This window comes from Toxorhynchites rutilus, chromosome 2 (genome assembly GCF_029784135.1).
Source record: "Toxorhynchites rutilus septentrionalis strain SRP chromosome 2, ASM2978413v1, whole genome shotgun sequence".
NCBI classification, from domain to species: Eukaryota; Metazoa; Arthropoda; class Insecta; order Diptera; family Culicidae; genus Toxorhynchites; species Toxorhynchites rutilus.
Window position 1 is genome coordinate 75540361 of NC_073745.1, and position 25358 is coordinate 75565718.

At 38.4% G+C, this 25358-nt stretch overlaps 1 protein-coding gene across 3 annotated transcripts in view; it reads right to left on the reverse strand.

Annotated features, from left to right (window-relative positions):
• Positions 1-24932, reverse strand: part of LOC129767221 (solute carrier family 12 member 4) — a 588731-nt gene extending 563799 nt beyond the window's left edge. Inside the window, exons 1-2 of one of the 3 annotated variants that reach the window (XM_055767881.1) lie at positions 24812-24932; positions 7434-7808 (exon numbers count right to left, since the gene is read on the reverse strand). The gene's annotated coding sequence lies outside the window, so the exon portion shown is untranslated. Of the gene's footprint in view, positions 1-7433; positions 8287-24811 lie in introns of all 3 variants that reach the window. The other 2 variants (XM_055767880.1, XM_055767883.1) reach the window with 2 other exon arrangements.
• Positions 24933-25358: the final 426 nt, after the last annotated feature.

The following is a 25358-nucleotide window of genomic DNA, read 5'->3' on the forward strand; positions in this document are numbered from 1 at the left end:
AAATCCAGACCGGAAATCATTAGACTGTACGAACGCTTAATTTTGTTCTTTTTGAGATATTTTATACATTCGAAAAAACACTTATAATGCTTATAGGACGCAAATTTGCCATGTCAGAACACCGTGTTTGACGTAGGACTACGTTTTCCAGTATGGATGCTAAATCAAAAGCCGGGCACGTTTTTTTTACAAAATTATGTTAATGCTAACAGTTATTTTTGGTGCAAACAAATTCTAACTAATCGAATCGCAAACTACAAACTACAGATATACTATAACGAGTGGCAATTAAAATTTTGGAAGTTCTGTCTCAAACTGTCACAAAAAGTAAACATAATTGAAGAAGATCTGAGGGAAGTAACCTTACTCGTCCAAAATTGAACATTTTTGGGGAAAAAAAATCATCAACCAGCGGCATTTGGTATACCGGAGCTTTTGTTTTCTTTCGGCACATTATTCTAACCCTTTTCAAAGTTTTTCAGATGTACTGGTGAAAACAGTTGCACTTTTTCGCGGCACCCCCTTAGCTCAGTGAATCCTTGTTGTTGACGGCACGAAAAAGAGAACGAAGTTTTTTTTGCGTCCATAATATTGGCTGATCTTCAACAACTTTACTGGGGTTTTGCGCCTTTAAAATATTGTATCGTATACGTTTTGCCAAGATTTCTATGCAATTACCAGAACGCGCTCGCGAAATGCTTCTTGTATCGACGGCATTTTGAGCAAGACTGAGCGAGCAAAAAACAATACAAAAAAATTTTATAGGAAGAAGAGAGAAAGAGAGAGAGAGAGAGAGCGCTAACACAGTCTCGAAAAAGTTCCAAAATATTAGTTGCCACCCGTAACATAACAAAAATTAGAAGCATTCCCATTTTCCTACACATTTGTTCTGCTCATTTGTGTGCTTACCTACCCGTGCCGTCAATAAATAGCTATTGCGAATCTGGCGAACTTAAATCGGTCGCTAGAAATGCATACGCAGAACGAACACCGCCACATATGAACGGACTCTGTGGAGAGAAAGGAAATATTGCAATCTAAGCTCCACTCGATGGTAACTTATTGGCATGAACAGTACTCCGTCCGTAAACTTTTTTGAAATTACACAGACTGGCGAAATTCTTTTTGTTTTTGTAGTGTGCTGCCGATGGAGCGGACATGAAAATCATTTTAGAAAATCGATAATTTTTCTGACAAGTTCTATCAATTTAATTTTTTTATAAACAACTGCACAGCCACAGTGTAGTTTGTTAATACTTCTGGAATAACTATAAAGCTTACGTTTTCTAGTTTACCATCTTTTTTGCAGTATATTTCAAATAGGTGAATAGTTGCTTGCGAGTTATTCCAGTGATAACGCTGTGCCGCATTTTGAATTATGGATGAATAATTCTCTGAAAAATCACAAATTGCTATTATTTCTCCTTGCGTCAAAGACTTTTTGTAAATAAAATCATGCTCTATGAGTTTTTCTACATTATTTGATTTGTTTACTTGTTTCAGATATCAACAGGCACATTACTGACCTAATGATATTGTTGTAGTCCTTGAATGGCTGAGTTGCAACCATAATTAGTACGGCGGAAGGGTACTCGAAGGAAGGCATGGTTCCGTAGATTTCGAGGTTGAACTTGGAGATTGATGTTTTCTAGTATCATTGGGCATTCCGTTCTAGCCGTCAAGACGTCGTATATCAGTAAGGCACGGATGAGATCTCTCCGTACGTGTAATGTTTCGATACTGATTAGTTGGCATCGACTCTCATAACTTGGTAGCTGATGAGGGTTGTTCCATGGCAAACGCCGTAAAGCGAATCGAATGAATCGCTTCTGCACGGCTTCGATTCTGTTGACTCCATTCTGATAAAACGGATTCCAAATCACTGAACAGTATTCCAATGTAAAGCGAACCAATGCACAGAATAACGATTTCAAGCAATGGACATCTGTGAAATCTCTCGCAATTCGCATAATGAAACCGAGGTTACGGGGCTTTCCCAACGATGTAGTTGACATGAGCTTTGAAATTAAGCTTGCAGTCCAAATAAACGCCTAGATCCTTTATACAGTCGACTTTGGCTAGCTGAACACCATCAAGATGATAGCCGAAATTAACTGAGTCTTTCCTTCTTGAGAAAGTGATCGTGGAGCACTTGCTTGGATTCAGTGTCATACGATTGTCCACGCACCATTTTTGGAAAATTTCCAATTGCCGCTGGAAAAATAATGCGTCACTCTCAGACCTCACGTGAAAAAACAACTTCAAATCGTCGGCGAAGGAAAGCCGGGGTCCTTCCAGTACAAGATTTACATCGTCGAAGTATATCAAGAATATCAAAGGGCCTAGATGACTTCCTTGAGGTATTCCTGATGTTGCTGAGAATTCATCAGAAAGACAATCGCCAATTTTCCCCGTGAGAGAGCGTTCGATCAGATAAGATTTCAGCCAATGCAAAATATTTCCACTGAAACTAAGCTTATCTAATTTTTGCACTGCAATATCGTGGTTGATTTTGTCGAAGGCAGTTGACAGGTCTGTGTAGACCGCATCCGTTTGGGTCAAACCATTGGACATTCCATCAAAAACGTATGTCGTGAAAGAAAGAAGATTCGTTGTGGTAGATCTCTTCGGCATGAATCCATGTTGATCGATGGAAATTTAATGCTTACAGTGGGAAAATATCGGTCCCATAACCAAAAGTTCAACACGGCGTTCAGAGCAGAGATTCCTCGATAATTATCAACGTTCCTTCTGTCCCCTTTTTTGTGAATCGGAAAAATGTATGCTCTCTTCCAAAACGAAGCGAAGATACCCGCTGACAAGGAAAGACTGAATAAATTTCGTATTGGAGACAGCAATCCAACAGCACATTTTTTTAGAATTATTGCTGGGATTCCATCCGGTCCAACGGAGGTTGAGGATTTCAGTCTGTTGAAAGCTGATTGTAGCATTGCATCATCGACAGCTATCCGGAAAAAACAGTTGTTCTGAAGTGGAACGCTTCTTGTGGCTGCAGATAGTTGATCTTGTGAAAGAGACTCATGTGAGAAAACACTCGAAAACTTAGCTGAGAAAAGGTTGCAAATCCCTTGAACTTTATCAACAAAATACAGCACAAATTCATCGATTGGTTTTAAAATTGATGAATTGACGATAAGGAAACACAATCCAAACAGCACTAGAACTTTATGATTGGGCAGTTAAACGAAATGACAAATGTATCACGAAGCTGAATTTCTGTTACGTATCCAAAGAACAGCATACAAAAAAGGAAAGTTAACCTTGAGGAACTATTCAATCACGCGAAAACAATATCAGGAACACAAAAATTTCATTGCTTTATACCTATAGATGAAAATAAAATCCCAGCTAAAAGGTTTTCAAAGTCAGTAGATGATCTTCAGAATGTTAGATGAAAAGAAAAAAAAATAGGAAAGATATGATGATGGTATCTCTTACAATATAAGTTAACATGTACATGGTATAAGATCAGATGAATTAAAAATGAATTTAATGTCAAAAAATGTCATTAGTTTTATTACATTTGATTTGAAATAAAGACCTCTAAAATACTCATTCAACATTTTTGTTATTATTATTTTTTTTCATTTTGGGTTGGCTTTCTGCACTGAAAAAAAACTTAATTTCAATAAAATATTGAAAAACATTTTGTTAGAAAAACTTTTTTGTCTTAAATATGCACAAGTTTCAATGTATGGACGAATTGTAGGGCACATATTTATATACACACATATTTATATATATTTTAATTTTCAAAACGTTGTTTTTTTTCCGTGTAGGATTTAAATAAAATATTTGTTTCGTTATTTTTTTTCTTCAAAAATTTAATTATTTTCCTAAAACTCTTCCATAGATCACATTTTTGTAGAACCTACCATTTTTGAGTAAAAAAAAATTATAAAAAAAACTAGCTGATCCGGCGAACGTTGTTTTGCCAAATAAATCATAAACAATCACTAAAATATTGTGAGTATGTTTGAATGGTTCCACGTTTTTGATCCATTCGTTGATGAAGATCAAACGAGTATGTGGCGATGAGAGCTATGACATACAGAGGAATTGAGTGGCCGTCGACAACATTAAAAAATAAATCTGAATGACCATCTTAGCTAATTTAATTAATTTACGTTACTGATTTGTTTGATGTAAAATGTTGATAAGTAAGATAAGTAAAAAGTGAAATGAAAGAAATCAATATATTTTTATCTTGAAAGAAAAAATTAAATAAAGAAAATCAATTTTGTTCAACTACGGTCTCGTTAGTGAAAAATAGGTTTTCTGAATGGGCATCCAAATTCATGACTAATGGGTGCCGTTCATGGAGTTTGGAACCAAAAATATGACAGACAATTTCATTGGTGCTCATATACCGACTAATTTGTTGGCGCATTATTTCATCGTTGTCATTCAATCGAGAAGTAAAGGGTGTGTCACATCAAATTGCATCACGGAAAAAACGCTGTAGAAATTTAATTTTTAGGAATTATATCTTCAGCTTTCGCTTATAATCAGATAAGAGTGTATAGATCACGTTGGCCATGCTTCACTGTCAATTTTTCGTAAATTTGGAAAAATGTCGTCGAACGAAAAAGAGCGTCGTGAATTAATCCTTTGCACTCATTTCGAGAATCCAGAATTGTCACATCGGAACATCGGTTAGTGCTGGGAATCGTCCAATCCACGGTCAGCAGAGTACTAAAACGATACTTCGAGAACCCAACCATCGACCGGAAGGTGAAGAACGGCAAAAATGGATGCTCCGTCAGTGAAGAAGATCACAAGCGCATAGTTAAGCAGTTTAGACGTGATCCGAGAAGTTCGGTCCGGGATGTCGCCAATAAGCTGAATTTGTCAAGTTCATTCGTCCAGCGGACCAAGCAGCGGGAGGGCCTGCGTACATACAAGGTTCAGAAGGCTCCTAACCGCGACGAAAGGCAAAACATGGTGGGGAAGACGCGAGCCCGGAAGCTGTACACCGAAATGCTGACGAAGCCGCATTGCCTGTAATGGACGACGAAACCTACGTCAAAGCGGACTTTCGTCAGCTGCCGGGCCTGTTGTTCTTCTCCGCAGAGGACAAATTCAGCGTTCCGGAGGAGATTCGCAAGCAGAAACTATCCAAGTTTGCCAAAAAGTACATGGTGTGGCAAGCGATCTGCTCTTGCGGAAAGCGGAGCGCCCCCTTCGTGATGACCGGCACGGTACACGGGCAAGTTTACCTTAAGGAGTGCCTACAGAAGCGCTTACTACCACTATTGAAGCAGCACGAGGGCCCGACCATCTTCTGGCCGGATCTCGCTTCGTGCCACTATTCAAAGGACGTGTTGGAGTGGTATGAAGCCAACGGGGTCACCTTCGTGCCAAAGGAAATGAACCCGCCCAACGCGCCGGAGCTTCGCCCAATAGAGAAATATTGGGCGATTATGAAGCAGGCCCTCCGGAAGAACCCAAAAGTTGTCAAATCGGAGGCGGACTTCAAGAGAAAATGGATTTCTGTTCAAAAAAACTACAACCTGACGTTGTACAGAACCTTATGGACGGGGTAAAGAGAAAGGTGCGAGCATACGGGCTTGGGCTCGAAGTATGAATAAAAAGAAAATGCCAAAAGTTGTTTAATAGTTTTTATTTTACTGTCTAAAATTTTCAAAAGGATCGGTATACTGGGCGAATATCTACAGCGTTTTTTCCGTGATGCAATTTGATGTGACACACCCTTTAGTAACATCAATATTCTGAATTTTAAACACAGCCATATTGCTTCCCTTATTCACGGACTTTTATTTGTATTTACTGCTTTTCGGCGCACAGCGGAACTTAACATTAATATGAACATTGAATCTTTTTCTCAGCTGAGGCGAATATGGTACTACCCAACGATTTCCAGTTCGTCAACGTCTGCTTTACTGATATTTGTCAAAGTTTGTCCGTTGGTTATCCACCTACCCTTGTGATCGTGTTTTCCATGCTGACCCTAACTCAACTTTTTTTCTATATTTTTTAACAACATTTCCGCTAAAACTTTATCCATAACATAAAAACATTATCAGACACAATTTTCGTACACGATTTTTATCCACTTGTAGAAAATATGTTACTGTGGTACATACAAAACCTATTTGAAAGGGTGTAGCTAATTTCCATCAATATGTTTCGTTTTAAAAGCGTGTTTATTCCACCCGAAAAGCCGTTTCTATTTTTACCAGAAATAGAACACAAAGCTCAATGCCGTCTAGGTCAAATTGCCATGCATTATCACAACTTGTTTGAACTTGAGTCGAATGGATTACAGACTGAAAAATGCGATCCGTTCGAGTTATTCTGACTCGATGGTATTTCAGAATACGGGTGAGTAGTTGATCAGCAGACGGATCTGAAATTTCCGAGGCAATTGCGTTCTAGCCTGGCAATAGCGAAGACTGTGTCAGCGTTGCATTTGATAGATTCTCGCAGATGATTTTTTTCGTCCTCATGCTGCTTCTGTCGATTTCGTCGTAGGAATCGCAGTAGTTCGCCCCCTACCTTCGCGTAATTGCCGACCATGAATTGTTGGCACAGCTCACGACATCGTAGAATTACGTTGCCCTAGCTGCGATGGATCATCGTTTGATAATAAAAATACATCAAATTTGGGTTCTTGTTTTTTTCCTAAAACCAAAATTCAAAAAAATACACGGAAAATGCGTCAACTTATTCAGAAAAATTGTTTTTTTTTGCATATTGTCACCCTAATCAGTATTAAATAAATATACTTCGTTCTGAGAGGCTCATGCCAATCCCATAGACGAGTTGGCGCTAAATCCGTCTTTTGATCTATGTTCCAGTATTGACTATTCTAGCAATCAATTGATCGAATAAATCCTGATTTCAGAGGCTGTAAAGTCAGAAATTGTCTTTACCAAATTATTGTAAAATTTACGGTACATTTGAATGCAATTTTACGATTGTATCGAAAAAAGCTTCGCCCGCACATGATCAGTTTACGACCAACTTCTGATGCAATTCGGCTCGATTTCAATTACAATGTAGCGCATTTCATGCTCGCTGCAAGTGCTTCCAATTTAACTCCATATGTGTAATACATTTCCACACGACATATGTATCAAACAGCTGACCTCATACAAATCTAAATTATTGCTCTATCTTACAAGCGCACACTCAAGCTCTGGTAGAAAAAGTAGGAAACTGTTATACATAGTCCCCATAACGTGCGAGGAGTTCACTCCTTCCAAGAACCAACCCTGGCTTCAGCTGGGCGGGTGAAGCTTGGAAAACGAGCAAAGGTGTGTTCGGAGGTGTATCATTAACTAGCCATGGCCGAATGTAGGCTACTGTCATCGCTAGAGAGTTCCATGAATATATAAAATGCAGGAAGAGAATGACCGACAGCGAAAACACAACGGTACGAAACTTACCTCAATTTTCTTCGAAGCTTTCCGGCATTTTCTTCACTCGATATTGTTTCTGCCCGGAGGCCGTGTCAGTTCCGACCTTGACTCAGAAATGCCACCACAGAGAGAGAAAACGGCTTGTAAGTAGTCACAAACACTTACTGCCGCACAAGTCAAGGTGCAATCGAGGGTGCACCGAATCGAATAGAGCAAAAAAAAAGGTAAAACACACAACGATGAATGACTTTGGCGATCACTTTGGACTGTGGAGCACTTTCAACCACTGAAACTTCACTGACGCATTTAGATGAGTGCCGTTCTGGTTTATTTAGTTTTGGAATGTTGATTTTTTTTCGCCAACCTATTAAACGGATATTTCTTCGTGCCCCTGGGAACGCACTACGAGGGGATTGGGGAAAATTTTTGTTTATTATTACTATTTCAACACTTGCGCAAACTTTTGAATGAAAGCGAACGGAAAATGATGACTTCGCGAATGTTTACATTTCCCGACTGGTCGTCTGCTTCAAATGCAGCGCCACGCGAATGCCAAAAAAAGAAAATCAACCGACGGACAGCACAAGTACGCGATCCGAAATTCTTGGGACGGCCATCGGAATTAAGATCGCGTAAATAAGGAGAAGATTGGCACTGCGTCTATAACAGGTACCACGCGGGTGATGTGATTGTGACACACTTTTCGTCCGATCGCTAAATGATCAATCGTGAGTTTCTCGCTGCTCCGCTGATGGCGGGAATTGATTTTCATTCATGTTCGCTTTGTTATTACATTCGAATGCGCGATTCTGCTTCCTTTTCTTCGGAGTTGCTGTGTCTCTTGATCGTTTCGATTGTTCAATGATGTATTATGCTGATTCTGTAACAAATGATTTGTATCACTGTGGGGAGCGAAAGTTTAGGAACATAGCTACGCACCAATGACGATCAATGAAACTCGAATACATTGGTTAATCTCATACATTGAGTATGACCCGGATGGTAAATCAAATGGACAATACATCTAAAACTATGTTTTTGCTTCAGAATATTTTCCGTGGGTATAATCCTTTCACTACGGTAGTGTGCTCCGTCGAAGTGCTACCGCTGAACGAAGCACTGTGCCGAAAAGTATGTATATATATGACGTCTTTACACCCAAACTAGCGTTGACAGAAAACATGTCATCTTTGGCAGAAAAGATGCCTTTTCCTGTGCATGAGAGTCAAATGCGCAAATAATGAGCTATTTTAAAAGCTTAAAGTATGCGATCAGACATCTCTTTCTGTTTTCTTTTCTCTTTTCATTTGGGATTGTGCAAAAAAAATCCAATCTGGCTGGAATGCAAAGTTACTTTACACAACCACGCTATCCATATAGCTGGCAGCGCTATTATAAAGGAGCGTGATAATATTACACCTCATCATAAAATGAAGTTGGAAGGTGTTTTCTAAGACGATAAAGAAGAACATGAACGAGAATATATCTTTCTTTGTCTGGGCCGTGTATTTGGCAAACTATACGAAAAGCTTCCATATGCTTTCATTTAAATGTGTCGCCTGTTTCGCTCCCTCATATTGGCTCTAGCATATATATTATACAAATGATATACATGTATTGGGGAGTAGAACATTTTATGTTATCTTTCAGCTCATTTAATGTAATAAATCGGGATGCCAGAACATGTGCTAAAAATTAACTTTGGGTGTGGACGCACTCGTAGCGAAAGAGTTAAGCAGTATTAATATCACTGTCAATGATAACAATGACACTTCAATCCAATATAATACACCTTAAATCCATGGAAATAATTGTGGTAGTTATAAAACGTGTTATTTACCGACAGCTTTCAAACCATTAGTATCAGGTTGGGGAAAAAAAATTCATAACTTTTGCGCGAAATTTAAAACATTATTTAATATGCTTCGGATAGTACGTTTTGGATCAAATTTGCATCGTTTTGTTGCCAAATTTTTTGCCATTAGCATTAAACCATCCCAATTAAGCTCCCAGAGTTTCAGGCGAGTCAATGTTGGTCAATTCTGGACGTTTCTGGTCAATCGCCAGCTCTGAACGGTTCAGTTGTTGACAGTAGAGATCTGAATTTAGTGTATTGTACTAAAAAAAAGTAGAAGGGTCTGAGCCGGAAGTTTGACGTAGGACTGTGATTGTTCAGAACACTTGGTTGTTTGTAATGTAATTCTTATCATTATTCAGAAATCTGTTAGTTTAACTTTTTTGAAACTCTAAATAGTAGCCCTGAAAAGGGCTGTTTGTTGTATGTACTCATAACACTCAAACGGTTTGTAACGAACAAAGAAAGACAATAAGCCTCTGGTAGGAAGTTCAACTGTCTAACCGAAAATGATTCATGAATATCAGTGGGACACATAACAGGGTGGAATGGTAGATGAAGTATATGTGAATCGGTGAAGAAAAAAAAAATATCGTCATTGAATATTAAATTAATGGGGAAGAAACGTAAAAACATGTTGAAAGTACTCACGATTTCGTGATATTTGGAGGTAAAATACACATGAAATAATGGAGTTGCTTTATTTTTAATAGAAATCTATGCCATTGTGATTTCCATTGTCTTATTCTTATAATTTTTTTTTTTTTGTGAAATAATGTTCGTTTGCAGCTATCACAATCATGTCGTATTGGTATACTGCTCAATCTATCATAGAAGGAATTGAGTCATTGGGAATTATGAAGAATATTAAAATTTAATTTCATTTCATTTTTGTAATGCGATGTAATGCCGCTTGCAAAACATATCTGTTTTATTTGTTGAATTGCTCGCTTGTTTTGTTATTTCCACTGTTGATGTCTCAGGCAAAAAAAAAATGCTGGATAAATTTGCCGTCTAATGGTATATATTATAACATATATCGTAAGAACGTAATATGCATTTGTGAACTCTTAATAAACGTTACATTTTTCGTAGAGTTACCCCCCTATATAGAAATCAAAGACGTAGTACTACGTCAAAATTAAAAATGAGAGCCTGCCAGTTGGACATTTTTAGATCGGGCGTGAACTGGAAACACACACCTGGTCTTGACTCTGAGAACTGCTGCCGAATGTGGCTAAGTGAGGGGGTGCGAGCGAGTCAGAGCGTTATAACTCTGCCGGGGAAGGCCTCCTGGATAATCGGAGTCTTTGGAGTGCCTTTGTTCTCCATGTAAGAAGCGACGCCCCGAAAATTTCCTCTGACGAGGTGGGACTTTAGAATACCTTACCACCTGCTGCCCGGGTAAAGGAAATACACCCAGTAAAGCGCACCTATTACATCTACACTGCTTTGGAGACGGACATGAGCGGTCGCCCTCGAATACTCACAATGTTCAAGGAAGCGTATCCGGGAGGTTCGGGAGGCTTGATTAGAACGCATCGAACGGGAGGAGTATAGTGATTGTACGCAAGGATATGCTCTCCCAAACGAAAATTGATGAGATCACAATTACAACAATCTCCGTAGCCACAATACAACAATCTCCGTAGCTGGAAGACCCACATGCAAATCAACAGCTACCACGCGATCTGGTCTTCCACTACGACGAGGCAATCTCACAAATTCGCGACGCGGACCATTTGTCGCGCCCCAAGATCCCGAAGTTGCAGCGTTCTCACAGGCTGACAAGTGCAGTAAAGCTCACGAACGAGCACGTTCTTCCGCATGAATATGGGTGATGCTGAGATCATTGAGGAACTGCAACACTGTACTTACTGTACTGCTGTGGCGACCTCTAAAAGTTTAGAAGAAACTCGACACACCGGTACAGCATTTGAGCGTCCTAACAAACATTACTCTGGCTCTGCAAAGCGGCATGAATAAAATCGGATGTTCATAGATAACGAGATAACGTTTTACGACTACATTAGCGACGATAAGCCCGACTACAGCGAAGGTTTGCCAGATATCAGCAATGTCCCTAGTACATCATCATGACGGGCAAATGTGTGGAGAAATTGGAAAGATGCCAGCTATCATCGTCGAAGAGAACGATGTCTACGAAGCCTCGCGGTACCTGTAGAACTGGGCAGCACCAGGCTCCGATGGTGTTGAGAACTTCTTTCACAAGAAGCTAACCGTCGCACATCCAAAGATAGCTAAGCGCTTCAACAAGGTGCCTCGCGAACCACACAATCTTCCTGAATTCACCACCCGTGGCGTCACCTACCTCCTCTCTAAAGACAGCAACACATCGAATCCATCAAAGTACAGACCGATAACGTGCCTATCAAGTCTGTACAAGACACCAAGTAGCATCATAACCGCCAAAGTTGCTGCCCACTGCGAACAATAACACATCATCGCAGAAGAGCAGAAAGGATGCAAGGAAAATACGTACCGCTGCAAAGACCAGGTCATCATCGACGCAGCCAAAATCGGACAAGCGGTATATAATCTGCGAAACCTCAACATGGCCTATATCCAGTTTAGAAAGACTTATGACTTATGACTTATGGTATCTGGCCTTGGTTTGATTCCCGTTAACATCGTATGGACTTTTTTGTTGGTACAATCCCAAAAGAGATTAAAAAAGAAAAAAAAATAAAGAAATGTCTGCTCCCATACTTTAATTTGCAAATTATAAAATATATATGTTTTTGATTTTTTTTTTACATTTTTTATATAAAATAGAAGTCACGTAGAAAAGTTGAAAAATGAGTCCAAGATGGTAAAACTATTTTTGATGAACTTTGTGGAACATCGAAATTTTATTAATGTTCGAAACTTGGAATTTTTGTATGTTAACAACCATTTCTAGCCGCAAATTATGAATTCAGATGTTATTTAAAACAAAAAAGCTCATTTTCAATCTTCTTCTAAATGCAGCCATTCTCAATATATTTGAAAAAATATTTATAATTTATTGTCTTTTTATAGTAAAAAGGCAATTCTCGAGTAATTCGGAAACTTGTGTTTCACTTCTATGGCAGCCCCCCCTTAGAGAGAAGGGAGGGGTCTCAAACTATCATAAAAACCTTCCCCGGCCCCAAAAATCCCTACATAACTATTTTAATGTCGATCGGTTCAGTAGTTTGCGAGTCCATAAGAATCAGACAGACAGACAGATAGAAATCCATTTTTATATTTCTAGATAGGCTCTTTAAATATGTTTATCGTGTTATACCGCCATGTTCATGAAATTTTATGAATTTGCCTATAATTTTCAACAACTTTTCCAAATACATAATTATGGTACAAATATATGTTTAGGAGTTAAGTTGAAAGACATGTGGGATAATACAAAACGTAGTGATAAAAATTATAAGCAAATTCATAAAATTTCATGAAAATGGCGGCATAACACGAGAAACATATTTAAAGAGCCTATCTATAAATATAAAAATGGATTTCTGTCTGTCTGTCTGTCTGATTCTTATGAACTCTGAAACTACTGAAACGATCGACAGTAAAATAGGTATGTAGGGATTTTGGGGCCGGGGAAGGTTTTCATGATAGTTTGAGACCCCTCCCTTCTCTCTAAGGGGGGGGGGCTGCCATAGAAGTGAAACACAAATTTCTGCATTACTCGAGAATTGATCAAGCAAACAAAACCAAATTAGGTATATGGAGGTTTTAGGGCGCAATAAATGTTTTCGCGGTGGTTAGACACTCTACTCCTCTCTAAGGAGGGGCTGCCATACAAATTAAACACAAATTTGTGCATTACTCGAAAATTAATCAATCAAACGAATCCAAATTTGGAATGTGGAGGTTTTAGGGTGCAATAAATGATTCTATGGTGGTTAGATACTCCTCCTCCCTCTCTTAGGGTGGGCTGTCAAACAAATGAAAAACAAATTTCTGCATAACACGAAAACTAATCAAGCAAATGGAGCCAAATTTGGCATGTGAAGATTTTAGGGGGCATAAAATGTTACTATGGTGAATAGACACTCCTTCCTCCTCTCTAAAGGGAGAAAGAGGAGAGGTCTGTCTTTGTTATATCATATTTTCAGTATCAAACATTTATTTCATGTAACGGAGAAACATGTTATTTGCAAGAGGTTGAAAAATCTTGAACGAGAATTGTGTCTAGAAAAAATCTGATATTATAATGATAAGTTTCGGTAGAAGTATTAGGATTTTGACGTAGGACTACGTCTTACATTAAGGGTGCCAAATCAGAAAACAGGTCACGTTTTTATGAAATAAATTTAATGTTAATAACCATTTTTGCTGCAAACGGATTTTAACGATTTGCATACCAATCGAATCGGAACTTTTCTAAGAGTTGTTTGATATGTTATATATTACAATCCCATAGTCTGTATATGGTTTAAATTGTTAAAAATTGGAAGCATTCCCATTTCCCCATACATTTGTTCTGTCCATTTGAGTGCTTCCCCGAACAGAGGTGTCTATAACGAGCAACTTAGGCAGCCACCAGAATAGGAACAGTCGGAGACGAATGAGTCGCTGGATGTAATCCGTAAATAAAGGAAAAGAAGAAGAAGAAAAAGAATAGAAACAACGAAGGGGGATAGTGAAAAGAGAATATTTGCGAAGCAAGTGAGCTGTCGCTAGCGTATAAGTATTGCATCAATGGTCGCTTATTCTGCTCGTTTCGTGTTTCATGTTTTACCCTCGAGCTGTGAACGCTAGCTGTACATGTGAATAGCACACCTTCGATACTTTAAGTTACCATTCGTATTTGTTCTCGTGCGCAACGACATGTTCTAATGCAATACGGTTCTGTTGACGGTTTTGACCGAGAATCGAGAATCGATTTTTCATAAACGGTCATTTTCGCGTTTCATGTTTCATTTTTGATGCTGCAACTGTGTGCATCTGTCAGACGCGTGTTTGATGCTTGTTGAATGGCGATGAACGGAAGACGCCTCTCGTTTAATACCCAGTGCTATGGCAAGAAAGAATCGTTGCTTTTAGAAATGATTCTACAAAACCACGCAAGCCAGTAAACCTTTTCAGGGTCCCCGGAACTTTTTACTAAAGAGTTATTTATGAACCTTCGTCGTATTCGCAAATAATATCCAAAATGATAAACCAAAAAATTTCAAAAAAAAGATCCTACGTAGTCCTACGTCCTAAGCGGTCGTGTCTCGGATACAACCCCTCGAATTTTTTTTTGACGTAGGGTGCCAAATCAGAAAACAGGTCACGTTTTTATGAAATAAAGTTAACGTTAATAACTATTTTTGCCGCGAACGGATTTTGGCGATTCACATACTAAACGAATCGGAAATTACGTAAGATTTGTTTAATATGCTATACATTAGAATCCCCTGGTTTGTAAATGGTCAAAATTCATGAAAACTTTAGGCATTTCCATTTTCCCATACATTTGTTCTGTCCATTTGTGTGCTTTCCCGAACAGACCTGTCAATAAAGAGCAACTTATCGACGACCAACGGAGGGGAATCGTAGGATTCAAAGTCCCCATGAACAAAGGAAAAGTAGAAGAATGAAGGGGAATACTTGCCTAGAGTATAAACAGTGGATCTCGCTGAGGCAAACTTTCATTCGGCATCGGACTGTTGAGCACAGTGATGGTAAAAAATCACATTCAACGATCAATAAATAAGTATATCCCTCTAGTCGGATGTTTTTAAATCACCCCCAGCTGGCGATGCTCTTTTATCCTTCATATGTACACAGAGAAAATACTTGGAACGGTGAGTTACCAAGATCTCAAAAAAGCAATATGAAATAGGAATCCCCACTGTATGCACTCTGGAAGTATTACTTCTACTACTCAAGGTTTATCGTGAGTGCAAACCACAAACGATTAATTCCATCCCATAGAGCGGATGATGAGTTCTTGATCGGAAAGTGTACAAGAGACGATCAACTGAAATCTTACGACACTCGTCGAGGGATTTTTAATTCTCTATTGCACTGTCCGCAGTGAGTGGCTGACTCAGTCTCGTGTCGATTTTATTTTGCTGTCGTCTCCCGCCCGATAAACAGCAGACGGGTAATGGGTGCAATTGATTAATTTTTTTACCAGCAGATTTGGGCGAATCTCATCACGCCCAAAATCGTTTTTTAGATTCAAACGATTCAAACATTCACATTTATCTTCAAATATTTTTTCTAATAATAATTCAATTAGTGATTTCACGAAACACTTTTCGAATTCAATGAAATTTAAGATCCTTTTTTATTTTGTAGATAAAACGGATCAGATATTTGTTCAATTCAATTCTGCGTGGTTACGTTTTTTGTTGCAAATAAATGTAATGAATTAGTATGGACATATGTTATTCATATATCGTGGACTTCCGACATATGTGGCAGTAGATTTATTGAACGACCAATGTTTTTTTTTCATATCCCTTCAAACTTGTTGCATCTCTTGAGTGTACATGATGCTTTGTCCGCAGATTTGTTTGGTTGAATCTGGTTAATTTCAGGTATCCAACCTCCATATTGTCGAATAAATACTGTTGGAACAATCGGTATCGCAGAAAATGATTATCAACATCCTACATAACCATCAAACGGTATGCGAAGAATTTAAGTGAACTGACGGCATTGGAATATATGCTTTGTGAGGACCACACAATTATTATCAGAGCGAATAAACGTCCGACTCGAAGTCATGAACATCAATTTAATGTTCCCAAGATAAATTTATCCTTTGAAGGTCGTTAACCTTCCTAAAGATGATCAGATGGAATATATTCCAATGTCGTCTGGAATAACCGAACCAACACCTTATGATGTTGATGTTGTTTTTGCTATTGTTCTGATGTTTCATAACACGGCACTCTATTTATTATTCGCCGAAAATATCCTTGAGGTTAGCCTACGGTTTTAGTAGCAATTCAATATGGTGAGCCAGTCTCAGGATAAGAAAACATTTTAAAATAAAGCTTAATTTTTTTGAATGAATCAGTAGTAAAACAAAACGTCAAAAAATTTCTCAGCTTTGCGATAGCAGATAATCATTATCCATTTGAGTTGTATGAGTATTCCCCCCACAAATTGTCGATAGTCTATCTGCATACAAATTATGTCGAGTTCCACAATCCTAAAATTTGATGAGTAAATATTTACGTGCTTACACAAAAAACACATGTTGACATATTTGCGCTAATTTATGTTTTTGATTAATTCAAGGTAATTAAGGTCTTTTCAAGTCACAAGTTTACACGGGCCCGAAAGAAGTGTTCTGTATTTGTGCTGGCGGAAAAATATATCTCGCAAGACCACGTGTTCGATATCCTAATAGCCTTTTCCAATGACGCATTTACATTAACTCATAAAATTAGTGATTTGAGGGGGATTATTGTTTGTAGTCTCTTGTAGATGAATTTAAACACCATCTGAGAAATCCTCTGTGGAACATTAAACATTAATGTCGTCCTATCTGCTGTGGCGCATTTTTTTTACTTTACCTAGTTTCATCGAAGTAAACGCGCTCGGAGAGAAAAATTGAACGCCCGGACGAGATAGCGAGAATCGTAAAGCGTACGTCATAGAGATACTCATTCCCATGGAGCAAATTCTTGTTAGGAGTTGTAAACAAAACGAGGAAGGAGAGTAACTCAATTATTCTAACTAGTTTCAGTCTAGCAATGCTTTGGTCAACTCAGAGTTACCAAGCGAAAATCATTTGGTTATGATGGGAGAGGATTAATAGTTAGTCGCAGTTTGCACAGATTACGATCTGTGCAGTTTACGATTAATCATAAATCTTATTATGTTCTCTTGTTTTCCATCCTTGGTTGAGCAATCCAGTTCACTTTGCTTTCGCTGCCCTTCGATCTAAGATTGGACCCCACCAGTGGTAATCCAACTTGGATATCGTCGTTTGGTTTTTCTTTCGTTTTTCGCGTTATTCGTATCGTGTGTTTTTCATTCCGCGTCATAAATTGGACACCTCGCGTTGTGTGTGATGAGCAAGAAGAAGAGGAAGGCAGGCTCGAGCCCTGCAAAAAACGAACGCATTGTCAGGGGCAATCAAATTTCGAGGCAAGCGTCATCTAATGATGCACGCGATGTTGGTGCAGTGAAAAGCGCTCGCACTGAACCGAACCTTCGCCAGTGTGACACCGCATCGAACAACAGCGAAGTAGGCGATTTCGGCGCGTCGGTCATAAATGTAAACGTCGTTACCCGGGCAGCAACCCTCCCCCCGCTGGTGGTGAAGGCGGTCGCTCTTGACAAACTCATCAGCGAATTCGCATCGATGGGCCTTTCAGCAGAGTACAAGCTGTGTGGCACAATTCAGTCTTTTTCCAAGCAGTTAACACTGTTTGTTTTCCGTCATCATAAGGGCTTCGTTGGTGCCTTTGAGAATTTATCAATGCATGAAACTGACATTATGGCGAAGCGGACGTTAAGGTGCGCCAAAGCATTATAGAATAATATCCGAAGGTATACACAAGCGACTTATATAACATAACAGCGTAGTTCTACGTCAACAATGCGGTCGTATCTTGGACACAACCTCCTATAATTTTTTAATCAAAGGTAAATTCAACGGTCGATTAGAAGATCAATCAATGAACAGTTTTGCGATTGAACTCATGAACTTGCGCTTAGTAAGAAAACGTGAATGTTTGAAGGTATTGATAGCAAAAAATTAATTTTGGGCGGGACGAAGTTTGCCGGGTCAGCTAGTCTATAAATAAAAATGGAAGGCCAAATGTGTTGGTAAGCGCAAAACCCGAGGAAGGAATGGTTCAATTTGAGTCATCTATATTTTGTTGTATTCGTCTCTTCTCGTAGATCAATATAGCGGAGATAAAAATCGGAAAATTGAATTCCCATATGTTCTACAATTAGCTAAGCATTGTTAGTCCATTTGATGTTGGCGCTAACGAAATTGATTTTTGTTCGAAAGTGGAAAAGACTTTTCAGACGGAATAACGCATTCCTATATCTTCTATCTACATAAACAAAAATGGAAGGCCAAATGTGTTGGTGTGCCCTAAACAACGGGGAAGGAATGGTCCGATTTGAGCTGTCTTTATTTTGTAATATTCTCTGTATCAAACATGTATTCCATGCAACGGAGAAACATGTTATTTCCAAATGCTTGAAGAATCTTGAACGAGAATTGTGTCTGAAAATAATTTTATATTATAAGGACGAATTTTTGTAGAAGTACTAGACAATTTATAGTAAAAGGAAATTGTAAAGGATCAAAGGGTAATCAATCAATGAAGAGTTCAGTGATTGGACTCACAAACGTTCACTTAGTAAGAAAACGTGGATGTTTGAAAGTATTCAAATAAAAAAAAATGGGTGGGTTATATCTATGAAATAACCGCAAAGTTGACGTGGGAGTAGGTTAGCTTAACAATCATTTGTTTGTATTGATTAGATTTTTGATTGAATGAAACAATTTACGAAACATATTTCGTAAATTGTTGGGGAAACATATTTCTGTCGGAACAAAAATACCCCCGACTTACATTTATTTGCAATGCCAATTTCTCCACGCTCCATGGATTTGAAGTCTATGTTGAGGAAACACATTTCAATCGGAAAAAAAATACCCACGACTTGCATGAATTTGCAATGCCAATTTCCCCGAAGCTGATTGGTTATGATGGCTGTGTTGGGGAAACTGTAAATCGGACCAATCGAAACAAAGTAGTTAGGGCGTTTAGATAACGCTTAACATTTCACAGTTATTCAATTGTTTATCTGATGATAAATAACATTTTATTAATTACGATGGATGCGTAGAAATATTCCATATCAATTAATGCAAATATCTTTTCGATACAGTAAGAAATGTTCGAGTATAAGCATTTGGAATCTTTCATTATTCCTGCATGTTCTGCGTTTAGGTTTTCATTTTACCCCTTATATACTCCGGTTAGACGTAGTCCCACGTCAAAATCTATTTTGGGCGGGACGAAGTTCGTCGGGTCAACTAGTTCACTATAAATAAGACAACACATTAGAAATATTTTTTTAAATATCTCGAGAATGGCTGCATTTAGAAGGAGATTGATAATGAGCTTTTTTGTTTTAAATCACTTCAGAATTCATAATTTGTGGCTAAAAATTATTGTTAACATACAAAAATTCCAAGTTTCGAAAATTAATAAAAATTCGATGTTCCACAAAGTTCGTCAAAAATAGTTTTACCATATTGTACTAATTTTTTAAATTTTCTAAATGTCTTCTGTTTTATATGATTTTTTTTCTAATTTTAAAAATATATATTTTAGATATTGCAAAATAAAGTTTTTTTTGTAAATAAAAAAAAGTACTATTTTTTCCTCAGTGTATATTTTTTTCACGTTTTAACATCAATACTCTATAACTCTTTCGAAGACACTATTTCGGTACGACTCATAGTTTATGAGATATAGATTATAAAAGATTTCTCTTACTAAAATCGATACGCCCTTTTCAAAAGTTGCACTTGAGTCAAAGAACTCCCAAATGCTGTGGAAAACTCATATTTCCTCCAACCCAAATGGAATACAAACTTTCATTCAAATCAAAAATACAAGTTTTTTAAATCTGCATTTTTAATTCGATTTCATTTGGAAATGCACTGTTCACAGTAGATCGAACCGAGAATAACCATGAAGAAATCCTACGATCTTGATCTGACCGACGACGTCGTCCTGCTCGCTCAACGAAGAGCTGATATCCAGAACAAGCATGATGACCTTTTTGAAGGCTGCAGTACGCACGTTGCGAAGACCAACTTTATGGTAGAAACGATTGCACTCGAAAAAATGCAACACGTTCTTTTATGCATAACTTTTTCCCGATCGGTCAAGGATTTTTTCGGGTTGAAAATTTTCTTGACTTGCCATGGACGAAACGCACTCACGTAATGCCTCAATTTGTTCATTTGGTAAAATTTGTATGCCTGTGACAAAACCAGTCGGTTTTTTTATTTTTATTATTTTCTTGCTTACTGGTTCAGTTTTATGCTATATAGAAAAATTCAATTATTCAATTATCCTCAAGATAACTCGTCCAGCTCAAAACTTTGTAGGGGAATGAGGTGGGACCAGAACTATTTTTATACTACATTTAAAATTGATTAAATTTTAGGTAAAACTATTTAAGAGTGTAATGTTTACATGTGCAGGATTTCGTCACAATCTGCCAAGTGGTTATCGAGATGGTTTCCAAGCAAGAAGTGCTTCGACAAAAAATTATGGGCGCGTTCGTAAAAAATCTAGACCAGTCCCACAGGTGGATCGCGAACTTGTTGGGAATCGATCATTTGATCGTGTCCCGTGTGGTATAATTGTTCTAAAATAAAAACCGGAGACGACTGACCCCGTGAAGGCAAGAAAGGTGAACACTTACTTCAAGCGCAATCCGAACCTTTCGATTCAGGACCTTACCTAGAAGGTCAATCCTTCTGTCTGGTTCATCCAGCAGACAATGGAGCGGGCCGGACTTCATGTCTTCGAGGTAAGGCAGTAGCCTAACCGAACCGATAAATAGAATACGGTGGCCAAATCCCGCGTCAGGAAGTGGTATCGCATACATCGTAATGGACGACGAGACGTACATTAAAGCGGGCGCCAAGCAGATCCCCGGACTGGAATTTTTCGTCGACAAGTCCCGCCTGGATGTTCCGGAGAAATTCCGTAAGAAAAAGGTCGACAAATATGCCAAGTTGTACTTGGTGTGGCAGGCGATCTGTGAGTGCGGCAAATTCAACAAGCCGTACATAATGACCGGCACCATCAATTACCAAATATATAAAGAAGAATGCTTCCAAGCACCTGCTGTCCTTCCTCCGTTCTCACGAAGGTGCTACACTGATTTAACCGGATCTGATATCGTGTCATTATGCGAAAACGGTGATGGAATGGTACGAAGCCAACGATGTTGTTTTTGTGCCGAAGGAAGGAAATCCGCCAAACTCGCCAGAACATCGCCAAATAAAAAATTCTGGACGATTATGAAAGGCAAGCTTCGGAGAACAGGGAAGGTCTTCAAAAACGACCAGAATTTGAAGAAAGAGTGGGTGAAAGTGTGTAAGTAAGATGGCGCAAAAGTTATAAAAATATCCGCACCTTGGACCCATCAAACAAAATTTGATGGGTCCAAGGTGCGGATATTTAGCTTAGGGGAGGAGGTTGAATAAACCAACTTTGCAAAAACATAGCTAATACGAGGTCTGCTCAAAAAGTATCTCGACCTTCGAATTTACCCGGGTTACGTGTATTCGATTCTAGATTTTTTTGTGACATTATGTTGGCACTCATATCTTTCACTTATGCTAACAAGTACAGCTATTTTGAATGTTCAGTTGATTTTTGACAACTGCTTTTCTTATACGTGTTTTGGTTCATCTTAACTGAACATTCAAAATAGCTGTACTTTAAAGCATAAGTGAGAGACATAAGTACCAACATAATGCTAGAAATAAATCTAAAATCGAATACAGTGATGCTTCTGAATCCGGACACTTTTTCATTACATTCAATATCATGTCAAAACCATGACCATGAAACCATGACAAAAGTTGACGATTAAATTTCTCATTGAAGGAGTTGGATAAGGGTATGTTAGAAACCTTAGTATGGAGTATGGAGTGTGGAGCAAAGATTTTCGATCCGTGAAACTGCAAAACTCTTCGGTATACAGGACGGGGTCGATTATATGACCCGTTTGTATGTACGTGGGTAGCTTTGTTACTTTGTCTGTAGCGCTGTCTCACATTAATATAAATTCAAATCCAAAATGGCCGTCACTACAAAATGGTTCCATATACATATTTTTTCCAAACCTTATCAATATGCATATCAAATGAAAGGGCTTGACTAGTAAAATACAATTATTGATGAAAAATATAAATCCAAGATGGCGGCTGCTACAAAATGGGTGATTACATTTTTTCTCAGAACCCCATCAATATGAGTATCAAATGGGAGGGCTTGACTAGTGAAATATAGTTTTTTTTATGAAAAATGCAAATCCAAAATGGCCGTCACTACAAAATGGTGCCATATACATATTTTTCCCAAACCTTATCAATATGCATATCAAATGAAAGGGCTTGACTAGTAGAATACAATTATTGATGAAACTATAAATCCAAGATGGCAGTCGCTACAAAATGGTGGATTACATATTTTCTCAGAACTCCATCAATATGGGTATCAAACGGAGAGAATTGACTAGTAAAACACAGTTATCTATGAAAAATGCAAATCCAAAATAGCCGCCTCCACAAAATGGTGCATATATATTTTTTTTCAAAACTGCATCAATATGTGTATCAAATGAAAGAGCTTGAGCTTGAGCTTGAGCTTGGGTAGACTGTACAATTCAATTCGTAGTTGCTCTCCGTGATTGACCTGAACCAACCAATGTGTATTAAATGAAAGAGCTTGACTATAAGAACACAGTTATTTATGAAAAATGCTAATCCAAAATGGGCCACGTCAGATTTCCATTATCTACAGTTAGTTGTTTCATTACATGCCCCACGATTGTATTTTAGTCTCTAGTCTTTAGTCTAGATTAATGAAGAAAGGGGTGTGATAACTACTAACTGCTACTTGTCTAATTATTTTCTAGCTTTTAGTACATCATCTGTATTACTATTATGTTGACCATCCAAATTTTTTTTCTAGTTATGAGTACATTATCTGTATTATTAGTATATTTCTCTACAGTAAAACCATTCAGCAATTTCTTTGAAATTTTGGATTTGCATTTTTCATAAATAACCGTGTTCCATCTCTTTCGTTTGATACTCATATTGATGTGGTTTTGAGAAAATATGTTATCCGCCATTTTGGATTCATATTTTTCATCAATAACTGTATTCTTTTAGTGAAGCCCTTTCTTTTGATACCCATATTGATGGGGTTTTGAAAAAAAAACATGACGGCCATTTTGGATTTCCATTTTTCATGAAAAACTGTCTGCTAGTCAATCCCTTTCATTTGGTACCCATATTGATGGGATTTAGAGAAAAAAATTAATCCGCCATTTTGTAGCGGCCACAATCTAGGATTTGCATTTTTCATAAATTACTGTATTCTACTGATCAAGTCCTTTCATTTGATACCCATATCGATAGGATTTTGAAAACATCTATATATGGCGCCATCTTGTAGTGATCACCTTGTGAAAATACAATAAATAATTGAATAAATAAAAAAAACTTTTGCACCAAACGTGTTTCCATTTAGTCCAGCTACTTATGACGCATCCGTTTATAAGTTCTACAATAATTAATAAATAATTTCTCTCAAAGAATTGCAAAGAAAACAGGTGTCCGGATTTCAAAGCATGATTAAAAAAGTGTCCGGATTTAAAATTACGACACGAAAAAAGAAATTTCAAATTTTGAACAAATATAACATGATTTTGTGGAATCCTGTGATTCATAACTTAGATGAAGGCCTTCTAATTCTATAAGAACGCTGATTTTTCATGCTATGATATGTCAATATTTTTCAGTAGTTGAAGTTATATTCGGAGGCGCTTAAGCGTCCGGATTTCGATACTATATACATAACCAGTGTGAATTCGAATGTCGCGATACTTTTTAAACAGACCTCGTATGTGTTTATTTATTCCCTGAGTGCTTCAAAAATATCCGGCTTAAAATGAGATTATAGTGATCATTTTTGTCTGTTGCATTTTTTTCGAGTACCGTCTTCAGAAACCGCAGTTGCAATTCATGACTAGCATTGCGGCAACTTTTTAATTAAGCTGTATCACAGCTGCGAATATTGCAAATATTTTCCCAAACTGTTCTCAAGTCATCCGAACATTTGCTGCCTGTCCTGTTCACATCTTCCCGGCGTGCGTAGCTGTGCATTTTACCACGACGTTCTCTTCAATGGGGCACATCAGTGATCGATCTGAAGTCAACAATTGATTTCAATTAATTGTTTTCAAATATAGACCCACACTGTGTGTAACGATATCGAACCAAGGGCCGCCTTTCAGTCCCGCGTTTTGGTGAAGCAGCAAAAACGCATCGGAAGATAAATGCAACACTCTCGCTTTTTTTTATCACTGCCCGAACCAAAACTGAATGAGTAATTTTCGATACTAGCACTACTTCACACACTCCCCATGGTCATGTACTAGTAGGGTTCCGAGTGTATTTTATGTTTTGCTGTTTTCACACAGATAATTCGGTTTATCGAGCTACGATAAAATTTGTTGACTTAGGCGGGCTGCTGAATCACTAGACTGTGGCGGCTCCGAATTGGATTCTTTTTCGGCATCATCAGCTGTGGTTCGGCGCTCTCTTCTTACAACTCGTGTTCAATCAAGGATGACACACTAATTGCACCCATATTGTGCCGCGAATTGCACAATCCATCCACTATGTGGGTAATTCATGAACAGCTGAGTTCAATTTCCGTCCAGCGTAGAGAAGGAAACCCGCCGAAACCGAATTGAGGGTAAAAAACACCAGTCAAAACAATAACCCCTCCGAAATCTTTTCTACCTTTCGAACCAGAAAACACTCCACAAAAAACGCCGGTAATCACGGAGAGCGCGCGTCTGCGAAGCACCGAAACACCCGGAGGGAATGATCCAGACTGAATGGGAAGTCGCGGCCGTGTGTATGTATTAAAAATGAAACACGATGACGACAACGACGCGCCGCACGCGTTCTCCACACCAAACCCAAACCCAGGGGCTCTGTATTTTGCTGCGAGCTGGCCAATGCCGCCATATGCACATGCTGCCATGTCATGCCGCGAAGAAGGCAACGCTCTATTTTACTCTCGCGCGCGCTGCTGCTGCTGTTTGAGCGAAGTTCAGAATTTTTTTTATCATTCATTCTTTAGCGAAACTGCCATTGCGGCAGCGCCGTGTCTCCCATGGTTTGTGGTTGGTTCAGTGAAGTAACGCGAGCGAGTGCGTCTCTGAAACAGTAGTGCATCCGTAGTGCTCTGGATGTATACAAACAGTCCAGGATCACAGGAAGAGAGGGAGAGTGAGTTTGTGTTTGGTAAATTGCTTGTTATAAACATATGGGACACTATGAG